Here is a 20,810-nt window from a genome sequence, read left to right as displayed (position 1 = left end):
AATGCCAGAACCCGGTCCTAGGAAGCTTGTTCCCGGTCCAGGGAAGACATGGCTTGGCAGTTCGGGCTGGACTGTTCCCATGAGGCACAGGGTCAGACTGATTTGCATATGGCCACTTCTGAACTGGGGTGGCAGAGTGGGCTAAAGAACGGTGATGGATTAAACCCAGATCAGTTGACTGGGGATGAGTGCTTGCAATGTTCAACACTCCGTCCATCATTTCCTTTGGTTTTTGCTTTGTTCGCCATAAGTTGGCAGGGTATGCTCAGACGTGAGTCCCTTGCTCACTTTGCCACTGGATTCAAGCAAGCCTGGCTGAAGACGGCTGAAATGCCAGAAACCGGTCCTAGGAAGCTTGTTCCCGGTCCAGGGAAGACATGGCTTGGCAGTTCGGGCTGGACTGTTCCCATGAGGCACAGGGTCAGACTGATTTGCATATGGCCACGTCTGAACTGGGGTGGCAGAGTGGGCTAAAGAACGGTGATGGATTAAACCCAGATCAGTTGACTGGGGGTGAGTGCTTGCAATGTTCAACACTCCGTCCATCATTTCCTTTGGTTTTTGCTTTGTTCGCCATAAGTTGGCAGGGTATGCTCAGACGTGAGTCCCTTGCTCACTTTGCCACTGGATTCAAGCAAGCCTGGCTGAAGACGGCTGAAATGCCAGAAACCGGTCCTAGGAAGCTTGTTCCCGGTCCAGGGAAGACATGGCTTTGCAGTTCGGGCTGGACTGTTCCCATGAGGCACAGGGTCAGACTGATTTGCATATGGCCACGTCTGAACTGGGGTGGCATAGTGGGCTAAAGAGCGGTGATGGATTAAACCCAGATCAGTTGACTGGGGGTGAGTGCTTGCAATGTTCAACACTCCGTCCATCATTTCCTTTGATTTTTGCTTTGTTCGCCATAAGTTGGCAGGGTATGCTCAGACGTGAGTTCCTTGCTCACTTTGTCACTGGATTCAAGCAAGCCTGGCTGAAGACGGCTGAAATGCCAGAAACCGGTCCTAGGAAGCTTGTTCCCGGTCCAGGGAAGACATGGCTTGGCAGTTCGGGCTGGACTGTTCCCATGAGGCACAGGGTCAGACTGATTTGCATATGGCCACGTCTGAACTGGGGTGGCATAGTGGGCTAAAGAGCGGTGATGGATTAAACCCAGATCAGTTGACTGGGGGTGAGTGCTTTCAATGTTCAACACTCCGTCCATCATTTCCTTTGGTTTTTGCTTTGTTCGCCATAAGTTGGCAGGGTATTCTCAGACGTGAGTCCCTTGCTCACTTTGCCACTGGATTCAAGCAAACCTGGCTGTAGACGGTTGAAATGCCAGAAACCGGTCCTAGGAAGCTTGTTCCCGGTCCAGGGAAGACATGGCTTGGCAGTTCGGGCTGGACTGTTCCCATGAGGCACAGGGTCAGACTGATTTGCATATGGCCACGTCTGAACTGGGGTGGCAGAGTGGGCTAAAGAACGGTGATGGATTAAACCCAGATCAGTTGACTGGGGGTGAGTGCTTGCAATGTTCAACACTCCGTCCATCATTTCCTTTGGTTTTTGCTTTGTTCGCCATAAGTTGGCAGGGTATGCTCAGACGTGAGTCCCTTGCTCACTTTGCCACTGGATTCAAGCAAGCCTGGCTGAAGACGGCTGAAATGCCAGAAACCGGTCCTAGGAAGCTTGTTCCCGGTCCAGGGAAGACATGGCTTGGCAGTTCGGGCTGGACTGTTCCCATGAGGCACAGGGTCAGACTGATTTGCATATGGCCACGTCTTAACTGGGGTGGCAGAGTGGGCTAAAGAACGGTGATGGATTAAACCCAGATCAGTTGACTGGGGGTGAGTGCTTGCAATGTTCAACACTCCGTCCATCATTTCCTTTGGTTTTTGCTTTGTTCGCCATAAGTTGGCAGGGTATGCTCAGACGTGAGTCCCTTGCTCACTTTGCCACTGGATTCAAGCAAGCCTGGCTGAAGACGGCTGAAATGCCAGAAACCGGTCCTAGGAAGCTTGTTCCCGGTCCAGGGAAGACATGGCTTGGCAGTTCGGGCTGGACTGTTCCCATGAGGCACAGGGTCAGACTGATTTGCATATGGCCACGTCTGAACTGGGGTGGCAGAGTGGGCTAAAGAACGGTGATGGATTAAACCCAGATCAGTTGACTGGGGGTGAGTGCTTGCAATGTTCAACACTCCGTCCATCATTTCCTTTGATTTTTGCTTTGTTCGCCATAAGTTGGCAGGGTATGCTCAGACGTGAGTTCCTTGCTCACTTTGCCACTGGATTCAAGCAAGCCTGGCTGAAGACGGCTGAAATGCCAGAAACCGGTCCTAGGAAGCTTGTTCCCGGTCCAGGGAAGACATGGCTTGGCAGTTCGGGCTGGACTGTTCCCATGAGGCACAGGGTCAGACTGATTTGCATATGGCCACGTCTGAACTGGGGTGGCAGAGTGGGCTAAAGAGCGGTGATGGATTAAACCCAGATCAGTTGACTGGGGGTGAGTGCTTGCAATGTTCAACACTCCGTCCATCATTTCCTTTGGTTTTTGCTTTGTTCGCCATAAGTTGGCAGGGTATGCTCAGACGTGAGTCCCTTGCTCACTTTGCCACTGGATTCAAGCAAACCTGGCTGAAGACGGTTGAAATGCCAGAAACCGGTCCTAGGAAGCTTGTTCCCGGTCCAGGGAAGACATGGCTTGGCAGTTCGGGCTGGACTGTTCCTATGAGGCACAGGGTCAGACTGATTTGCATATGGCCACGTCTGAACTGGGGTGGCAGAGTGGGCTAACGAACGGTGATGGATTAAACCCAGATCAGTTGACTGGGGATGAGTGCTTGCAATGTTCAACACTCCGTCCATCATTTCCTTTGGTTTTTGCTTTGTTCGCCATAAGTTGGCAGGGTATGCTCAGACGTGAGTCCCTTGCTCACTTTGCCACTGGATTCAAGCAAGCCTGGCTGAAGACGGCTGAAATGCCAGAAACCGGTCCTAGGAAGCTTGTTCCCGGTCCAGGGAAGACATGGCTTGGCAGTTCGGGCTGGACTGTTCCCATGAGGCACAGGGTCAGACTGATTTGCATATGGCCACGTCTGAACTGGGGTGGCAGAGTGGGCTAAAGAACGGTGATGGATTAAACCCAGATCAGTTGACTGGGGGTGAGTGCTTGCAATGTTCAACACTCCGTCCATCATTTCCTTTGGTTTTTGCTTTGTTCGCCATAAGTTGGCAGGGTATGCTCAGACGTGAGTCCCTTGCTCACTTTGCCACTGGATTCAAGCAAGCCTGGCTGAAGACGGCTGAAATGCCAGAAACCGGTCCTAGGAAGCTTGTTCCCAGTCCAGGGAAGACATGGCTTGGCAGTTCGGGCTGGACTGTTCCCATGAGGCACAGGGTCAGACTGATTTGCATATGGCCACGTCTGAACTGGGGTGGCAGAGTGGGCTAAAGAACGGTGATGGATTAAACCCAGATCAGTTGACTGGGGGTGAGTGCTTGCAATGTTCAACACTCCGTCCATCATTTCCTTTGGTTTTTGCTTTGTTCGCCATAAGTTGGCAGGGTATGCTCAGACGTGAGTCCCTTGCTCACTTTGCCACTGGATTCAAGCAAGCCTGGCTGAAGACGGTTGAAATGCCAGAAACCGGTCCTAGGAAGCTTGTTCCCAGTCCAGGGAAGACATGGCTTTGCAGTTCGGGCTGGACTGTTCCCATGAGGCACAGGGTCAGACTGATTTGCATATGGCCACGTCTGAACTGGGGTGGCAGAGTGGGCTAAAGAACGGTGATGGATTAAACCCAGATCAGTTGACTGGGGGTGAGTGCTTGCAATGTTCAACACTCCGTCCATCATTTCCTTTGGTTTTTGCTTTGTTCGCCATAAGTTGGCAGGGTATGCTCAGACGTGAGTCCCTTGCTCACTTTGCCACTGGATTCAAGCAAGCCTGGCTGAAGACGGCTGAAATGCCAGAAACCGGTCCTAGGAAGCTTGTTCCCGGTCCAGGGAAGACATGGCTTGGCAGTTCGGGCTGGACTGTTCCCATGAGGCACAGGGTCAGACTGATTTGCATATGGCCACGTCTGAACTGGGGTGGCAGAGTGGGCTAAAGAGCGGTGATGGATTAAACCCAGATCATTTGACTGGGGGTGAGTGCTTGCAATGTTCAACACTCCGTCCATCATTTCTTTTGATTTTTGCTTTGTTCGCCATGAGTTGGCAGGGTATGCTCAGACGTGAGTCCCTTGCTCACTTTGCCACTGGATTCAAGCATATTGGCTGAAGACGGTTGAAATGCCAGAACCGGTCCTAGGAAGCTTGTTCCCGGTCCAGGGAAGACATGGCTTGGCAGTTCGGGCTGGACTGTTCCCATGAGGCACAGGGTCAGACTGATTTGCGTATGGCCACTTCTGAACTGGGGTGGCAGAGTGGGCTAAAGAACGGTGATGGATTAAACCCAGATCAGTTGACTGGGGATGAGTGCTTGCAATGTTCAACACTCCGTCCATCATTTCCTTTGGTTTTTGCTTTGTTCGCCATAAGTTGGCAGGGTATGCTCAGACGTGAGTCCCTTGCTCACTTTGCCACTGGATTCAAGCAAGCCTGGCTGAAGACGGCTGAAATGCCAGAAACCGGTCCTAGGAAGCTTGTTCCCGGTCCAGGGAAGACATGGCTTGGCAGTTCGGGCTGGACTGTTCCCATGAGGCACAGGGTCAGACTGATTTGCATATGGACACGTCTGAACTGGGGTGGCAGAGTGGGCTAAAGAACGGTGATGGATTAAACCCAGATCAGTTGACTGGGGGTGAGTGCTTGCAATGTTCAACACTCCGTCCATCATTTCCTTTGGTTTTTGCTTTGTTCGCCATAAGTTGGCAGGGTATGCTCAGACGTGAGTCCCTTGCTCACTTTGCCACTGGATTCAAGCAAGCCTGGCTGAAGACGGCTGAAATGCCAGAAACCGGTCCTAGGAAGCTTGTTCCCGGTCCAGGGAAGACATGGCTTGGCAGTTCGGGCTGGACTGTTCCCATGAGGCACAGGGTCAGACTGATTTGCATATGGCCACGTCTGAACTGGGGTGGCAGAGTGGGCTAAAGAACGGTGATGGATTAAACCCAGATCAGTTGACTGGGGGTGAGTGCTTGCAATGTTCAACACTCCGTCCATCATTTCCTTTGGTTTTTGCTTTGTTCGCCATAAGTTGGCAGGGTATGCTCTGACGTGAGTCCCTTGCTCACTTTGCCACTGGATTCAAGCATGCCTGGCTGAAGACGGCTGAAATGCCAGAAACCGGTCCTAGGAAGCTTGTTCCCGGTCCAGGGAAGACATGGCTTGGCAGTTCGGGCTGGACTGTTCCCATGAGGCACAGGGTCAGACTGATTTGCATATGGCCACGTCTGAACTGGGGTGGCAGAGTGGGCTAAAGAACGGTGATGGATTAAACCCAGATCAGTTGACTGGGGGTGAGTGCTTGCAATGTTCAACACTCCGTCCATCATTTCCTTTGGTTTTTGCTTTGTTCGCCATAAGTTGGCAGGGTATGCTCAGACGTGAGTCCCTTGCTCACTTTGCCACTGGATTCAAGCAAGCCTGGCTGAAGACGGCTGAAATGCCAGAAACCGGTCCTAGGAAGCTTGTTCCCGGTCCAGGGAAGACATGGCTTTGCAGTTCGGATTGGACTGTTCCCATGAGGCACAGGGTCAGACTGATTTGCATATGGCCACGTCTGAACTGGGGTGGCAGAGTGGGCTAAAGAACGGTGATGGATTAAACCCAGATCAGTTGACTGGGGGTGAGTGCTTGCAATGTTCAACACTCCGTCCATCATTTCCTTTGGTTTTTGCTTTGTTCGCCATAAGTTGGCAGGGTATGCTCAGACGTGAGTCCCTTGCTCACTTTGCCACTGGATTCAAGCAAGCCTGGCTGAAGACGGCTGAAATGCCAGAAACCGGTCCTAGGAAGCTTGTTCCCGGTCCAGGGAAGACATGGCTTTGCAGTTCGGGCTGGACTGTTCCCATGAGGCACAGGGTCAGACTGATTTGCATATGGCCACGTCTGAACTGGGGTGGCAGAGTGGCCTAAAGAACGGTGATGGATTAAACCCAGATCAGTTGACTGGGGGTGAGTGCTTGCAATGTTCAACACTCCGTCCATCATTTCCTTTGGTTTTTGCTTTGTTCGCCATAATTTGGCAGGGTATGCTCAGACGTGAGTCCCTTGCTCACTTTGCCACTGGATTCAAGCAAGCCTGGCTGAAGACGGTTGAAATGCCAGAAACCGGTCCTAGGAAGCTTGTTCCCGGTCCAGGGAAGACATGGCTTGGCAGTTCGGGCTGGACTGTTCCCATGAGGCACAGGGTCAGACTGATTTGCATATGGCCACGTCTGAACTGGGGTGGCAGAGTGGGCTAAAGAGCGTTGATGGATTAAACCCAGATCAGTTGACTGGGGGTGAGTGCTTGCAATGTTCAACACTCCGTCCATCATTTCCTTTGGTTTTTGCTTTGTTCGCCATAAGTTGGCAGGGTATGCTCAGACGTGAGTCCCTTGCTCACTTTGCCACAGGATTCAAGCAAGCCTGGCTGAAGACGGCTGAAATGCCAGAAACCGGTCCTAGGAAGCTTGTTCCCGGTCCAGGGAAGACATGGCTTGGCAGTTCGGGCTGGACTGTTCCCATGAGGCACAGGGTCAGACTGATTTGCATATGGCCACGTCTGAACTGGGGTGGCAGAGTGGGCTAAAGAACGGTGATGGATTAAACCCAGATCAGTTGACTGGGGGTGAGTGCTTGCAATGTTCAACACTCCGTCCATCATTTCCTTTGGTTTTTGCTTTGTTCGCCATAAGTTGGCAGGGTATGCTCAGACGTGAGTGCTTTGCTCACTTTGCCACTGGATTCAAGCAAGCCTGGCTGAAGACGGCTGAAATGCCAGAAACCTGTCCTAGGAAGCTTGTTCCCGGTCCAGGGAAGACATGGCTTGGCAGTTTGGGCTGGACTGTTCCCATGAGGCACAGGGTCAGACTGATTTGCATATGGCCACGTCTGAACTGGGGTGGCAGAGTGGGCTAAAGAACGGTGATGGATTAAACCCAGATCAGTTGACTGGGGGTGAGTGCTTGCAATGTTCAACACGCCGTCCATCATTTCCTTTGGTTTTTGCTTTGTTTGCCATAAGTTGGCAGGGTATGCTCAGACGTGAGTCCCTTGCTCACTTTGCCACTGGATTCAAGCAAGCCTGGCTGAAGACGGCTGAAATGCCAGAAACCGGTCCTAGGAAGCTTGTTCCCGGTCCAGGGAAGACATGGCTTTGCAGTTCGGGCTGGACTGTTCCCATGAGGCACAGGGTCAGACTGATTTGCATATGGCCACGTCTGAACTGGGGTGGCAGAGTGGGCTAAAGAACGGTGATGGATTAAACCCAGATCAGTTGACTGGGGGTGAGTGCTTGCAATGTTCAACACTCCGTCCATCATTTCCTTTGGTTTTTGCTTTGTTCGCCATAAGTTGGCAGGGTATGCTCAGACGTGAGTCCCTTGCTCACTTTGCCACTGGATTCAAGCAAGCCTGGCTGAAGACGGCTGAAATGCCAGAAACCGGTCCTAGGAAGCTTGTTCCCGGTCCAGGGAAGACATGGCTTGGCAGTTCGGGCTGGACTGTTCCCATGAGGCACAGGGTCAGACTGATTTGCATATGGCCACGTCTGAACTGGGGTGGCAGAGTGGGCTAAAGAACAGTGATGGATTAAACCCAGATCAGTTGACTGGGGGTGAGTACTTGCAATGTTCAACACTCCGTCCATCATTTCCTTTGATTTTTGCTTTGTTCGCCATGAGTTGGCAGGGTATGCTCAGACGTGAGTCCCTTGCTCACTTTGCCACTGGATTTTCAAGCATATTGGCTGAAGACGGTTGAAATGCCAGAACCCGGTCCTAGGAAGCTTGTTCCCGGTCCAGGGAAGACATGGCTTGGCAGTTCGGGCTGGACTGTTCCCATGAGGCACAGGGTCAGACTGATTTGCATATGGCCACTTCTGAACTGGGGTGGCAGAGTGGGCTAAAGAACGGTGATGGATTAAACCCAGATCAGTTGACTGGGGATGAGTGCTTGCAATGTTCAACACTCCGTCCATCATTTCCTTTGGTTTTTGCTTTGTTCGCCATAAGTTGGCAGGGTATGCTCAGACGTGAGTCCCTTGCTCACTTTGCCACTGGATTCAAGCAAGCCTGGCTGAAGACGGCTGAAATGCCAGAAACCGGTCCTAGGAAGCTTGTTCCCGGTCCAGGGAAGACATGGCTTGGCAGTTCGGGCTGGACTGTTCCCATGAGGCACAGGGTCAGACTGATTTGCATATGGCCACGTCTGAACTGGGGTGGCAGAGTGGGCTAAAGAACGGTGATGGATTAAACCCAGATCAGTTGACTGGGGGTGAGTGCTTGCAATGTTCAACACTCCGTCCATCATTTCCTTTGGTTTTTGCTTTGTTCGCCATAAGTTGGCAGGGTATGCTCAGACGTGAGTCCCTTGCTCACTTTGCCACTGGATTCAAGCAAGCCTGGCTGAAGACGGCTGAAATGCCAGAAACCGGTCCTAGGAAGCTTGTTCCCGGTCCAGGGAAGACATGGCTTTGCAGTTCGGGCTGGACTGTTCCCATGAGGCACAGGGTCAGACTGATTTGCATATGGCCACGTCTGAACTGGGGTGGCATAGTGGGCTAAAGAGCGGTGATGGATTAAACCCAGATCAGTTGACTGGGGGTGAGTGCTTGCAATGTTCAACACTCCATCCATCATTTCCTTTGATTTTTGCTTTGTTGGCCATAAGTTGGCAGGGTATGCTCAGACGTGAGTTCCTTGCTCACTTTGTCACTGGATTCAAGCAAGCCTGGCTGAAGACGGCTGAAATGCCAGAAACCGGTCCTAGGAAGCTTGTTCCCGGTCCAGGGAAGACATGGCTTGGCAGTTCGGGCTGGACTGTTCCCATGAGGCACAGGGTCAGACTGATTTGCATATGGCCACGTCTGAACTGGGGTGGCATAGTGGGCTAAAGAGCGGTGATGGATTAAACCCAGATCAGTTGACTGGGGGTGAGTGCTTGCAATGTTCAACACTCCGTCCATCATTTCCTTTGGTTTTTGCTTTGTTCGCCATAAGTTGGCAGGGTATGCTCAGACGTGAGTCCCTTGCTCACTTTGCTACTGGATTCAAGCAAGCCTGGCTGAAGACGGCTGAAATGCCAGAAACCGGTCCTAGGAAGCTTGTTCCCGGTCCAGGGAAGACATAGCTTGGCAGTTCGGGCTGGACTGTTCCCATGAGGCACAGGGTCAGACTGATTTGCATATGGCCACGTCTGAACTGGGGTGGCATAGTGGGCTAAAGAGCGGTGATGGATTAAACCCAGATCAGTTGACTGGGGGTGAGTGCTTGCAATGTTCAACACTCCGTCCATCATTTCCTTTGGTTTTTGCTTTGTTTGCCATAAGTTGGCAGGGTATGCTCAGACGTGAGTCCCTTGCTCACTTTGCCACTGGATTCAAGCAAGCCTGGCTGAAGATGGCTGAAATGCCAGAAACCGGTCCTAGGAAGCTTGTTCCCGGTCCAGGGAAGACATGGCTTGGCAGTTCGGGCTGGACTGTTCCCATGAGGCACAGGGTCAGACTGATTTGCATATGGCCACGTCTGAACTGGGGTGGCATAGTGGGCTAAAGAGCGGTGATGGATTAAACCCAGATCAGTTGACTGGGGGTGAGTGCTTGCAATGTTCAACACTCCGTCCATCATTTCCTTTGGTTTTTGCTTTGTTCGCCATAAGTTGGCAGGGTATGCTCAGACGTGAGTCCCTTGCTCACTTTGCCACTGGATTCAAGCAAACCTGGCTGAAGACGGTTGAAATGCCAGAAACCGGTCCTAGGAAGCTTGTTCCCGGTCCAGGGAAGACATGGCTTGGCAGTTCGGGCTGGACTGTTCCCATGAGGCACAGGGTCAGACTGATTTGCATATGGCCACGTCTGAACTGGGGTGGCAGAGTGGGCTAACGAACGGTGATGGATTAAACCCAGATCAGTTGACTGGGGATGAGTGCTTGCAATGTTCAACACTCCGTCCATCATTTCCTTTGGTTTTTGCTTTGTTCGCCATAAGTTGGCAGGGTATGCTCAGACGTGAGTCCCTTGCTCACTTTGCCACTGGATTCAAGCAAGCCTGGCTGAAGACGGCTGAAATGCCAGAAACCGGTCCTAGGAAGCTTGTTCCCGGTCCAGGGAAGACATGGCTTGGCAGTTCGGGCTGGACTGTTCCCATGAGGCACAGGGTCAGACTGATTTGCATATGGCCACGTCTGAACTGGGGTGGCAGAGTGGGCTAAAGAACGGTGATGGATTAAACCCAGATCAGTTGACTGGGGGTGAGTGCTTGCAATGTTCAACACTCCGTCCATCATTTCCTTTGGTTTTTGCTTTGTTCGCCATAAGTTGGCAGGGTATGCTCAGACGTGAGTCCCTTGCTCACTTTGCCACTGGATTCAAGCAAGCCTGGCTGAAGACGGCTGAAATGCCAGAAACCGGTCCTAGGAAGCTTGTTCCCGGTCCAGGGAAGACATGGCTTGGCAGTTCGGGCTGGACTGTTCCCATGAGGCACAGGGTCAGACTGATTTGCATATGGCCACTTCTGAACTGGGGTGGCAGAGTGGGCTAAAGAACGGTGATGGATTAAACCCAGATCAGTTGACTGGGGGTGAGTGCTTGCAATGTTCAACACTCCGTCCATCATTTCCTTTGGTTTTTGCTTTGTTCGCCATAAGTTGGCAGGGTATGCTCAGACGTGAGTCCCTTGCTCACTTTGCCACTGGATTCAAGCAAGCCTGGCTGAAGACGGCTGAAATGCCAGAAACCGGTCCTAGGAAGCTTGTTCCCGGTCCAGGGAAGACATGGCTTGGCAGTTCGGGCTGGACTGTTCCCATGAGGCACAGGGTCAGACTGATTTGCATATGGCCACGTCTGAACTGGGGTGGCATAGTGGGCTAAAGAGCGGTGATGGATTAAACCCAGATCAGTTGACTGGGGGTGAGTGCTTGCAATGTTCAACACTCCGTCCATCATTTCCTTTGGTTTTTGCTTTGTTCGCCATAAGTTGGCAGGGTATGCTCAGACGTGAGTCCCTTGCTCACTTTGCCACTGGATTCAAGCAAACCTGGCTGAAGACGGTTGAAATGCCAGAAACCGGTCCTAGGAAGCTTGTTCCCGGTCCAGGGAAGACATGGCTTGGCAGTTCGGGCTGGACTGTTCCCATGAGGCACAGGGTCAGACTGATTTGCATATGGCCACGTCTGAACTGGGGTGGCAGAGTGGGCTAACGAACGGTGATGGATTAAACCCAGATCAGTTGACTGGGGGTGAGTGCTTGCAATGTTCAACACTCCGTCCATCATTTCCTTTGGTTTTTGCTTTGTTCGCCATAAGTTGGCAGGGTATGCTCAGACGTGAGTCCCTTGCTCACTTTGCCACTGGATTCAAGCAAGCCTGGCTGAAGACGGCTGAAATGCCAGAAACCGGTCCTAGGAAGCTTGTTCCCGGTCCAGGGAAGACATGGCTTGGCAGTTCGGGCTGGACTGTTCCCATGAGGCACAGGGTCAGACTGATTTGCATATGGCCACGTCTGAACTGGGGTGGCATAGTGGGCTAAAGAGCGGTGATGGATTAAACCCAAATCAGTTGACTGGGGGTGAGTGCTTGCAATGTTCAACACTCCGTCCATCATTTCCTTTGATTTTTGCTTTGTTCGCCATGAGTTGGCAGGGTATGCTCAGACGTGAGTCCCTTGCTCACTTTGCCACTGGATTCAAGCATATTGGCTGAAGACGGTTGAAATGCCAGAACCCGGTCCTAGGAAGCTTGTTCCCGGTCCAGGGAAGACATGGCTTGGCAGTTCGGGCTGGACTGTTCCCATGAGGCACAGGGTCAGACTGATTTGCATATGGCCACTTCTGAACTGGGGTGGCAGAGTGGGCTAAAGAACGGTGATGGATTAAACCCAGATCAGTTGACTGGGGATGAGTGCTTGCAATGTTCAACACTCCGTCCATCATTTCCTTTGGTTTTTGCTTTGTTCGCCATAAGTTGGCAGGGTATGCTCAGACGTGAGTCCCTTGCTCACTTTGCCACTGGATTCAAGCAAGCCTGGCTGAAGACGGCTGAAATGCCAGAAACCGGTCCTAGGAAGCTTGTTCCCGGTCCAGGGAAGACATGGCTTGGCAGTTCGGGCTGGACTGTTCCCATGAGGCACAGGGTCAGACTGATTTGCATATGGCCACGTCTGAACTGGGGTGGCAGAGTGGGCTAAAGAACGGTGATGGATTAAACCCAGATCAGTTGACTGGGGGTGAGTGCTTGCAATGTTCAACACTCCGTCCATCATTTCCTTTGGTTTTTGCGTTGTTCGCCATAAGTTGGCAGGGTATGCTCAGACGTGAGTCCCTTGCTCACTTTGCCACTGGATTCAAGCAAGCCTGGCTGAAGACGGCTGAAATGCCAGAAACCGGTCCTAGGAAGCTTGTTCCCGGTCCAGGGAAGACATGGCTTGGCAGTTCGGGCTGGACTGTTCCCATGAGGCACAGGGTCAGACTGATTTGCATATGGCCACGTCTGAACTGGGGTGGCATAGTGGGCTAAAGAGCGGTGATGGATTAAACCCAGATCAGTTGACTGGGGGTGAGTGCTTGCAATGTTCAACACTCCGTCCATCATTTCCTTTGGTTTTTGCTTTGTTCGCCATAAGTTGGCAGGGTATGCTCAGACGTGAGTCCCTTGCTCACTTTGCCACTGGATTCAAGCAAACCTGGCTGAAGACGGTTGAAATGCCAGAAACCGGTCCTAGGAAGCTTGTTCCCGGTCCAGGGAAGACATGGCTTGGCAGTTCGGGCTGGACTGTTCTCATGAGGCACAGGGTCAGACTGATTTGCATATGGCCACGTCTGAACTGGGGTGGCAGAGTGGGCTAACGAACGGTGATGGATTAAACCCAGATCAGTTGACTGGGGATGAGTGCTTGCAATGTTCAACACTCCGTCCATCATTTCCTTTGGTTTTTGCTTTGTTCGCCATAAGTTGGCAGGGTATGCTCAGACGTGAGTCCCTTGCTCACTTTGCCACTGGATTCAAGCAAACCTGGCTGAAGACGGCTGAAATGCCAGAAACCGGTCCTAGGAAGCTTGTTCCCGGTCCAGGGAAGACATGGCTTGGCAGTTCGGGCTGGACTGTTCCCATGAGGCACAGGGTCAGACTGATTTGCATATGGCCACGTCTGAACTGGGGTGGCAGAGTGGGCTAAAGAACGGTGATGGATTAAACCCAGATCAGTTGACTGGGGGTGAGTGCTTGCAATGTTCAACACTCCGTCCATCAATTCCTTTGGTTTTTGCTTTGTTCGCCATAAGTTGGCAGGGTATGCTCAGACGTGAGTCCCTTGCTCACTTTGCCACTGGATTCAAGCAAGCCTGGCTGAAGACGGCTGAAATGCCAGAAACCGGTCCTAGGAAGCTTGTTCCCGGTCCAGGGAAGACATGGCTTGGCAGTTCGGGCTGGACTGTTCCCATGAGGCACAGGGTCAGACTGATTTGCATATGGCCACGTCTGAACTGGGGTGGCAGAGTGGGCTAAAGAACGGTGATGGATTAAACCCAGATCAGTTGACTGGGGGTGAGTGCTTGCAATGTTCAACACTCCGTCCATCATTTCCTTTGGTTTTTGCTTTGTTCGCCATAAGTTGGCAGGGTATGCTCAGACGTGAGTCCCTTGCTCACTTTGCCACTGGATTCAAGCAAGCCTGGCTGAAGACGGCTGAAATGCCAGAAACCGGTCCTAGGAAGCTTGTTCCCGGTCCAGGGAAGACATGGCTTGGCAGTTCGGGCTGGACTGTTCCCATGAGGCACAGGGTCAGACTGATTTGCATATGGCCACGTCTGAACTGGGGTGGCAGAGTGGGCTAAAGAGCGGTGATGGATTAAACCCAGATCAGTTGACTGGGGGTGAGTGCTTGCAATGTTCAACACTCCGTCCATCATTTCCTTTGATTTTTGCTTTGTTCGCCATGAGTTGGCAGGGTATGCTCAGACGTGAGTCCCTTGCTCACTTTGCCACTGGATTCAAGCATATTGGCTGAAGACGGTTGAAATGCCAGAACCCGGTCCTAGGAAGCTTGTTCCCGGTCCAGGGAAGACATGGCTTGGCAGTTCGGGCTGGACTGTTCCCATGAGGCACAGGGTCAGACTGATTTGCATATGGCCACGTCTGAACTGGGGTGGCAGAGTGGGCTAAAGAACAGTGATGGATTAAACCCAGATCAGTTGACTGGGGGTGAGTGCTTGCAATGTTCAACACTCCGTCCATCATTTCCTTTGATTTTTGCTTTGTTCGCCATGAGTTGGCAGGGTATGCTCAGACGTGAGTCCCTTGCTCACTTTGCCACTGGATTTTCAAGCATATTGGCTGAAGACGGTTGAAATGCCAGAACCCGGTCCTAGGAAGCTTGTTCCCGGTCCAGGGAAGACATGGCTTGGCAGTTCGGGCTGGACTGTTCCCATGAGGCACAGGGTCAGACTGATTTGCATATGGCCACTTCTGAACTGGGGTGGCAGAGTGGGCTAAAGAACGGTGATGGATTAAACCCAGATCAGTTGACTGGGGATGAGTGCTTGCAATGTTCAACACTCCGTCCATCATTTCCTTTGGTTTTTGCTTTGTTCGCCATAAGTTGGCAGGGTATGCTCAGACGTGAGTCCCTTGCTCACTTTGCCACTGGATTCAAGCAAGCCTGGCTGAAGACGGCTGAAATGCCAGAAACCTGTCCTAGGAAGCTTGTTCCCGGTCCAGGGAAGACATGGCTTGGCAGTTTGGGCTGGACTGTTCCCATGAGGCACAGGGTCAGACTGATTTGCATATGGCCACGTCTGAACTGGGGTGGCAGAGTGGGCTAAAGAACGGTGATGGATTAAACCCAGATCAGTTGACTGGGGGTGAGTGCTTGCAATGTTCAACACGCCGTCCATCATTTCCTTTGGTTTTTGCTTTGTTTGCCATAAGTTGGCAGGGTATGCTCAGACGTGAGTCCCTTGCTCACTTTGCCACTGGATTCAAGCAAGCCTGGCTGAAGACGGCTGAAATGCCAGAAACCGGTCCTAGGAAGCTTGTTCCCGGTCCAGGGAAGACATGGCTTTGCAGTTCGGGCTGGACTGTTCCCATGAGGCACAGGGTCAGACTGATTTGCATATGGCCACGTCTGAACTGGGGTGGCAGAGTGGGCTAAAGAACGGTGATGGATTAAACCCAGATCAGTTGACTGGGGGTGAGTGCTTGCAATGTTCAACACTCCGTCCATCATTTCCTTTGGTTTTTGCTTTGTTCGCCATAAGTTGGCAGGGTATGCTCAGACGTGAGTCCCTTGCTCACTTTGCCACTGGATTCAAGCAAGCCTGGCTGAAGACGGCTGAAATGCCAGAAACCGGTCCTAGGAAGCTTGTTCCCGGTCCAGGGAAGACATGGCTTGGCAGTTCGGGCTGGACTGTTCCCATGAGGCACAGGGTCAGACTGATTTGCATATGGCCACGTCTGAACTGGGGTGGCAGAGTGGGCTAAAGAACAGTGATGGATTAAACCCAGATCAGTTGACTGGGGGTGAGTACTTGCAATGTTCAACACTCCGTCCATCATTTCCTTTGATTTTTGCTTTGTTCGCCATGAGTTGGCAGGGTATGCTCAGACGTGAGTCCCTTGCTCACTTTGCCACTGGATTTTCAAGCATATTGGCTGAAGACGGTTGAAATGCCAGAACCCGGTCCTAGGAAGCTTGTTCCCGGTCCAGGGAAGACATGGCTTGGCAGTTCGGGCTGGACTGTTCCCATGAGGCACAGGGTCAGACTGATTTGCATATGGCCACTTCTGAACTGGGGTGGCAGAGTGGGCTAAAGAACGGTGATGGATTAAACCCAGATCAGTTGACTGGGGATGAGTGCTTGCAATGTTCAACACTCCGTCCATCATTTCCTTTGGTTTTTGCTTTGTTCGCCATAAGTTGGCAGGGTATGCTCAGACGTGAGTCCCTTGCTCACTTTGCCACTGGATTCAAGCAAGCCTGGCTGAAGACGGCTGAAATGCCAGAAACCGGTCCTAGGAAGCTTGTTCCCGGTCCAGGGAAGACATGGCTTGGCAGTTCGGGCTGGACTGTTCCCATGAGGCACAGGGTCAGACTGATTTGCATATGGCCACGTCTGAACTGGGGTGGCAGAGTGGGCTAAAGAACGGTGATGGATTAAACCCAGATCAGTTGACTGGGGGTGAGTGCTTGCAATGTTCAACACTCCGTCCATCATTTCCTTTGGTTTTTGCTTTGTTCGCCATAAGTTGGCAGGGTATGCTCAGACGTGAGTCCCTTGCTCACTTTGCCACTGGATTCAAGCAAGCCTGGCTGAAGACGGCTGAAATGCCAGAAACCGGTCCTAGGAAGCTTGTTCCCGGTCCAGGGAAGACATGGCTTTGCAGTTCGGGCTGGACTGTTCCCATGAGGCACAGGGTCAGACTGATTTGCATATGGCCACGTCTGAACTGGGGTGGCATAGTGGGCTAAAGAGCGGTGATGGATTAAACCCAGATCAGTTGACTGGGGGTGAGTGCTTGCAATGTTCAACACTCCATCCATCATTTCCTTTGATTTTTGCTTTGTTGGCCATAAGTTGGCAGGGTATGCTCAGACGTGAGTTCCTTGCTCACTTTGTCACTGGATTCAAGCAAGCCTGGCTGAAGACGGCTGAAATGCCAGAAACCGGTCCTAGGAAGCTTGTTCCCGGTCCAGGGAAGACATGGCTTGGCAGTTCGGGCTGGACTGTTCCCATGAGGCACAGGGTCAGACTGATTTGCATATGGCCACGTCTGAACTGGGGTGGCATAGTGGGCTAAAGAGCGGTGATGGATTAAACCCAGATCAGTTGACTGGGGGTGAGTGCTTGCAATGTTCAACACTCCGTCCATCATTTCCTTTGGTTTTTGCTTTGTTCGCCATAAGTTGGCAGGGTATGCTCAGACGTGAGTCCCTTGCTCACTTTGCTACTGGATTCAAGCAAGCCTGGCTGAAGACGGCTGAAATGCCAGAAACCGGTCCTAGGAAGCTTGTTCCCGGTCCAGGGAAGACATAGCTTGGCAGTTCGGGCTGGACTGTTCCCATGAGGCACAGGGTCAGACTGATTTGCATATGGCCACGTCTGAACTGGGGTGGCATAGTGGGCTAAAGAGCGGTGATGGATTAAACCCAGATCAGTTGACTGGGGGTGAGTGCTTGCAATGTTCAACACTCCGTCCATCATTTCCTTTGGTTTTTGCTTTGTTTGCCATAAGTTGGCAGGGTATGCTCAGACGTGAGTCCCTTGCTCACTTTGCCACTGGATTCAAGCAAGCCTGGCTGAAGATGGCTGAAATGCCAGAAACCGGTCCTAGGAAGCTTGTTCCCGGTCCAGGGAAGACATGGCTTGGCAGTTCGGGCTGGACTGTTCCCATGAGGCACAGGGTCAGACTGATTTGCATATGGCCACGTCTGAACTGGGGTGGCATAGTGGGCTAAAGAGCGGTGATGGATTAAACCCAGATCAGTTGACTGGGGGTGAGTGCTTGCAATGTTCAACACTCCGTCCATCATTTCCTTTGGTTTTTGCTTTGTTCGCCATAAGTTGGCAGGGTATGCTCAGACGTGAGTCCCTTGCTCACTTTGCCACTGGATTCAAGCAAACCTGGCTGAAGACGGTTGAAATGCCAGAAACCGGTCCTAGGAAGCTTGTTCCCGGTCCAGGGAAGACATGGCTTGGCAGTTCGGGCTGGACTGTTCCCATGAGGCACAGGGTCAGACTGATTTGCATATGGCCACGTCTGAACTGGGGTGGCAGAGTGGGCTAACGAACGGTGATGGATTAAACCCAGATCAGTTGACTGGGGATGAGTGCTTGCAATGTTCAACACTCCGTCCATCATTTCCTTTGGTTTTTGCTTTGTTCGCCATAAGTTGGCAGGGTATGCTCAGACGTGAGTCCCTTGCTCACTTTGCCACTGGATTCAAGCAAGCCTGGCTGAAGACGGCTGAAATGCCAGAAACCGGTCCTAGGAAGCTTGTTCCCGGTCCAGGGAAGACATGGCTTGGCAGTTCGGGCTGGACTGTTCCCATGAGGCACAGGGTCAGACTGATTTGCATATGGCCACGTCTGAACTGGGGTGGCAGAGTGGGCTAAAGAACGGTGATGGATTAAACCCAGATCAGTTGACTGGGGGTGAGTGCTTGCAATGTTCAACACTCCGTCCATCATTTCCTTTGGTTTTTGCTTTGTTCGCCATAAGTTGGCAGGGTATGCTCAGACGTGAGTCCCTTGCTCACTTTGCCACTGGATTCAAGCAAGCCTGGCTGAAGACGGCTGAAATGCCAGAAACCGGTCCTAGGAAGCTTGTTCCCGGTCCAGGGAAGACATGGCTTGGCAGTTCGGGCTGGACTGTTCCCATGAGGCACAGGGTCAGACTGATTTGCATATGGCCACTTCTGAACTGGGGTGGCAGAGTGGGCTAAAGAACGGTGATGGATTAAACCCAGATCAGTTGACTGGGGGTGAGTGCTTGCAATGTTCAACACTCCGTCCATCATTTCCTTTGGTTTTTGCTTTGTTCGCCATAAGTTGGCAGGGTATGCTCAGACGTGAGTCCCTTGCTCACTTTGCCACTGGATTCAAGCAAGCCTGGCTGAAGACGGCTGAAATGCCAGAAACCGGTCCTAGGAAGCTTGTTCCCGGTCCAGGGAAGACATGGCTTGGCAGTTCGGGCTGGACTGTTCCCATGAGGCACAGGGTCAGACTGATTTGCATATGGCCACGTCTGAACTGGGGTGGCATAGTGGGCTAAAGAGCGGTGATGGATTAAACCCAGATCAGTTGACTGGGGGTGAGTGCTTGCAATGTTCAACACTCCGTCCATCATTTCCTTTGGTTTTTGCTTTGTTCGCCATAAGTTGGCAGGGTATGCTCAGACGTGAGTCCCTTGCTCACTTTGCCACTGGATTCAAGCAAACCTGGCTGAAGACGGTTGAAATGCCAGAAACCGGTCCTAGGAAGCTTGTTCCCGGTCCAGGGAAGACATGGCTTGGCAGTTCGGGCTGGACTGTTCCCATGAGGCACAGGGTCAGACTGATTTGCATATGGCCACGTCTGAACTGGGGTGGCAGAGTGGGCTAACGAACGGTGATGGATTAAACCCAGATCAGTTGACTGGGGGTGAGTGCTTGCAATGTTCAACACTCCGTCCATCATTTCCTTTGGTTTTTGCTTTGTTCGCCATAAGTTGGCAGGGTATGCTCAGACGTGAGTCCCTTGCTCACTTTGCCACTGGATTCAAGCAAGCCTGGCTGAAGACGGCTGAAATGCCAGAAACCGGTCCTAGGAAGCTTGTTCCCGGTCCAGGGAAGACATGGCTTGGCAGTTCGGGCTGGACTGTTCCCATGAGGCACAGGGTCAGACTGATTTGCATATGGCCACGTCTGAACTGGGGTGGCATAGTGGGCTAAAGAGCGGTGATGGATTAAACCCAGATCAGTTGACTGGGGGTGAGTGCTTGCAATGTTCAACACTCCGTCCATCATTTCCTTTGGTTTTTGCTTTGTTCGCCATAAGTTGGCAGGGTATGCTCAGACGTGAGTCCCTTGCTCACTTTGCCACTGGATTCAAGCAAGCCTGGCTGAAGACGGCTGAAATGCCAGAAACCGGTCCTAGGAAGCTTGTTCCCGGTCCAGGGAAGACATGGCTTGGCAGTTCGGGCTGGACTGTTCCCATGAGGCACAGGGTCAGACTGATTTGCATATGGCCACATCTGAACTGGGGTGGCAGAGTGGGCTAACGAACGGTGATGGATTAAACCCAGATCAGTTGACTGGGGATGAGTGCTTGCAATGTTCAACACTCCGTCCATCATTTCCTTTGGTTTTTGCTTTGTTCGCCATAAGTTGGCAGGGTATGCTCAGACGTGAGTCCCTTGCTCACTTTGCCACTGGATTCAAGCAAGCCTGTCTGAAGATGGCTGAAATGCCAGAAACCGGTCCTAGGAAGCTTGTTCCCGGTCCAGGGAAGACATGGCTTGGCAGTTCGGGCTGGACTGTTCCCATGAGGCACAGGGTCAGACTGATTTGCATATGGCCACGTCTGAACTGGGGTGGCAGAGTGGGCTAAAGAACGGTGATGGATTAAACCCAGATCAGTTGACTGGGGGTGAGTGCTTGCAATGTTCAACACTCCGTCCATCATTTCCTTTGGTTTTTGCTTTGTTCGCCATAAGTTGGCAGGGTATGCTCAGACGTGAGTCCCTTGCTCACTTTGCCACTGGATTCAAGCAAGCCTGGCTGAAGACGGCTGAAATGCCAGAAACCGGTCCTAGGAAGCTTTTTCCCGGTCCAGGGAAGACATGGCTTGGCAGTTTGGGCTGGACTGTTCCCATGAGGCACAGGGTCAGACTGATTTGCATATGGCCACGTCTGAACTGGGGTGGCAGAGTGGGCTAAAGAACGGTGATGGATTAAACCCAGATCAGTTGACTGGGGGTGAGTGCTTGCAATGTTCAACACTCCGTCCATCATTTCCTTTGGTTTTTGCTTTGTTCGCCATAAGTTGGCAGGGTATGCTCAGACGTGAGTCCCTTGCTCACTTTGCCACTGGATTCAAGCAAGCCTGGCTGAAGACGGCTGAAATGCCAGAAACCGGTCCTAGGAAGCTTGTTCCCAGTCCAGGGAAGACATGGCTTTGCAGTTCGGGCTGGACTGTTCCCATGAG

The sequence above is a fragment of the Triturus cristatus genome, chromosome 11, assembly GCF_964204655.1.
Source record: "Triturus cristatus chromosome 11, aTriCri1.1, whole genome shotgun sequence".
In the NCBI taxonomy this organism is placed as follows: domain Eukaryota; kingdom Metazoa; phylum Chordata; class Amphibia; order Caudata; family Salamandridae; genus Triturus; species Triturus cristatus.
Note: the sequence above shows the minus strand (reverse complement) of the source record.